General features: G+C 40.7%; 1 pseudogene; it reads right to left on the reverse strand.

The window, feature by feature from the left end:
- Window positions 1-206: 206 nt before the first annotated feature.
- Window positions 207-1,520, reverse strand: LOC144773732 (zinc finger MYM-type protein 1-like; annotated as a pseudogene).
- Window positions 1,521-3,774: the final 2,254 nt, after the last annotated feature.

Consider the following 3,774-nt stretch of genomic DNA (forward strand, 5'->3'; position numbering starts at 1 on the left):
CTTTGTCACTACCTTGTCAAGAGTTAAGCCCTTAGTCTGAAGGTACAGCTGTGTAAGATTAACTTCTTCAAGTGCATCACACCAATAGTAGAGGTGCCACAGAAACATGAAATTGCAATGCAGCAGGCAAAAGACCTTTGGCTGTACCTCTTGTGTCTAAATTTTCATCTGGATCTCATAGAGCTTCAATTGCCGCCACATATTCATCAAAGTTTTCTTTCACTGTCTTTACTGCAGCATGATGAGCACTCCAGCGTGTTGTTGATAGCCTTTTCACTGAGACTCCAGTGTGGTCCATTAACATCCCATCGGTGAGTGGAAGCAGCAAAGAAGGAAAACATTGTCTCAAGAGTTCCAAAAAAAGTCACACACAAAGCATTTTCAACAAAAGAGTGTTGGCCACACAAGTTAAGCGAATGGTCCACACATCCATTAAAAATAGCTTTCCTGTTCTTTCTTTTCAAAATGGCTTGTACACCGCCATGGATTCGAGCCATAGTGGCAGCATTATCGTAACCTTGAGCGTGGCACATCATAATGTCGAGTTCATCACTTTCCAGATTTTTAAGAATATCAGAACTGAGGTCAACAGCTTTTTTCCCCTTTAAAGGGAAACATCCCAGAAACACTTCTCTTACTTCAACTTTCCTATTTTGGATTTTCACATATCTGATCACTTCGGACATTTGGTCAGTGTGTGATGTGTCAGGTGTGCTATCAAACATGATCCCAAAATACCTGGCAGATTTTATATCCATGACAAGCTTCTCCTTCACATGATTTGCTAGGACATGTATAAACTCATTCTGAGTTTTTGGTGCAAGAAAAGATACTGATGCTTTGAGTTTACATGTGCTTCGCTTTAATCTCATTAGGTGCTCTTTCAGCACTCGGTCATATTTAGAAAGCATCTCAACCATTTCAAGAAAGTTTCCTTTATTCAATGAAGATTCATCTTCATTGTGGCCCTGAATGCCAGATTCTGCTTGGCAAGAAACAATGTGATATCGAGCAACCTGTGCAAGATGTCTCTCCACTTTTTCTTCTCTATGTCCATCAAAAAAGCAATAATTTTGGCGTCAATTGTTTTGTGCAATTTAAGTCCTGCTGCCAATGTTTTCCATTTTTCAAGACAATGTAAGTGCTCTTCGGATGTCTCATGATTATGCACTTCCGGGCTCAGTTTCTACCACATCTGAAACCCAGTCACAAATTTGGATGTCGTGTCTGTAGAATTAGCGATAAAGAGTCGGCAGCAAAAACAATATAATTTCATGGATGGTTTACTCACTGACGAGTGAGTAAACCATCCAGGATCGCAACACTTTCTCGCCATTCGGCATCACCTTGTAAAACCACTCTTTTGATAGCTGGCAAACATCTCCTTTTGCTTTTGGATCTTGCCTTGTTGCAATTCTGAAAGGGCTATCTTTGTTCTGGAAAGAAGCACTTCCTCTTTTGATGATTACAACCCGCAAATTACCTGGTACTGGTATATTCCAAAAAGAAGCATCATCTAAATGATATCAATTTTCCCCCTTAACCTCATTCATCATCTCATTTACAGTATCATGGTTGGAGTCACTTTCAGTACTTTCTTCTGCTTCAAATTCATCCATTTGAATTTCCATTTCCTTTCCTTGTTTTTCTGCTTCATTTTTTTCTTCTATTTCAACTCCTTCCTCTTTTGCAGAATGCATACTGGCATCAGAATCAGCGTTATCAATTGGTGGCCGAGGAACTGTGTCTTTTTATGAACTCTAGCCATCATCTGGTCTCTTGACATATTGAAACATGGATCCACGTAGTGTTGAAAGTGATTCATTTTTTCCTTTTTTGCTTTCTGTTATAAAAAACAGCAACTTTAAAAACACCAACAACGACAAAAACAAAGCGTGTTTTTATGCACTTGTAGTGGGCGTGGGCTGATGAAACGGCGTGTCCGAGGAGCCATGTGAGTGACGTGTTTTGAATGTCGATGTCCGGACGTCGTATAGCTAATTGGACAATAATCTTGGCCGGCGGCCGGGTAACAGGTTACTCCATCCTCCTGATTTATGTAGCGATTTAAAGCAGAGGCTGCAGAGGGCAGAGCTATTGATAGAGAAAGTTTGCCCAGCACCCAGCAGCCAACAGCGTAACCAGATTATATATTAGTCTAGTCGCCATTTAATTTTTTATCTATTACTGTAACTATATACAATGTAATCTTCTGGAGGAGTTATTATACACGCAAAACAAAACTGTATCACGCTTTTGTGTTTATAACTAACAGAACAGAGATATTTTTATATTTTAATAATACATTTCTGTCGCTGGGCTGAAAAAATGCATAAGAATAATTTCATAGAGTGACATAGAATCATAGACAGTACTATTTAGCATTTTGGTGTCACGGTGTCACCCCATGTGATGGTGTCACCCGGTGCGGTCCGCACCCCCCTAGTGATGCCCCTGATTAAAAGTTTGTTCCAAAACCTGTGCTTAATGGAGAGGGCAGAATAATCCTAATACATGCCGAGCGTAGCCTCGCGTAACCCACTGATAACCTCATGTAGTGTAGCACCTTACCTGGCTACCTTAAGCACCTCAACCACAACTTTTAACTGACTCGTTTTCGTCTTAGCATTTTGCACTTTTTGGCAGCCTTCCCTTATCAGGGAGGCTGGTTTCAAAGGTTGCCAAAATGCCTTTGTGACAATTTGTCACAGCAAAGCACTATTCCTCTTACATTATTTTGCACCTCATACAGCACTGAACGGAAATGTTTTTAGTACCAATCCAGTGGGCATCTACTCTTAGATACTATAAACAAGGCAAGAAATATCTGCAACGTCTTGAGACACATTAAATAAGTTGTGCATTATTAAACTTTATGTATACAATTTTAGCAGTGCAGAAAAGGCACAAAATATTGCAGTGATAAATATTGGCAAGTTTTAGTGCTCTGGATATTACCGGATTTTAAATGTGAGTTCACCTGATTTTAATTTTTCCTGAACTTTTAGTATTGGACTAATTATTTTATATACAGAGTCAACAGTATTCTCACCCTAAATATCATGTATTTACTGTAACTTTTATTGACTTTTTCCGAATAAATTTGTTTTGAATTGAGTTGACTTTACTTAATAATATGAGGCATGCACAATATGGAAAGTAAGGAGAGGGTGTATCCCTGTTGCTATGTCACTTAGTCTAGAAAGTGGAATTGTTCTCTGGAAAAATGTATGCAACTTGTCAGTTGACAGTTGCAGGTCTTGAATGCTGGATGACTACTTGTACTAATCAAGTAATACTTCGCTCTATGCTATGCTGCTACGAGTCATCTCTTACATTTGGCGACGACTGGAACTACCAACGTGTGCCTCAACACATCGAGCCTACCTTTAATCTTCACATGTGTGTGCTGCGCTTCAACTGCTTCCTCGCTGATTGGAGGAAAAATCTAGGTGGTCTCTTCCCCCTTCCTGTGGATTCGCCGAAGCTCTGCCTTATTGTCCGATTCCAGTGATTCTCCTCCTCCTTCACAGATGATTCAATAGAGGGCAGGGATTGTGTGCCGTGAGATCTCTTACTCCCCTGTATATTGTTGGGGAAGCTGGGCCACTCCGGCTCCACCTTTCTAATGTGAGTACTGATATTCATATTTACTTCTTGTAGGCCCTTAATCAGGTGTGGGGAAGCCTAGACTTATCGACCAAAGCGTCTGCGCGACGTTGCATGAGCCAGCGTGCGCAAGCCCCGCTGTCCCTGTGATGTTGCGCGAGCTGG

This window comes from Lissotriton helveticus, chromosome 8 (assembly GCF_964261635.1).
Source record: "Lissotriton helveticus chromosome 8, aLisHel1.1, whole genome shotgun sequence".
In the NCBI taxonomy this organism is placed as follows: Eukaryota; Metazoa; Chordata; class Amphibia; order Caudata; family Salamandridae; genus Lissotriton; species Lissotriton helveticus.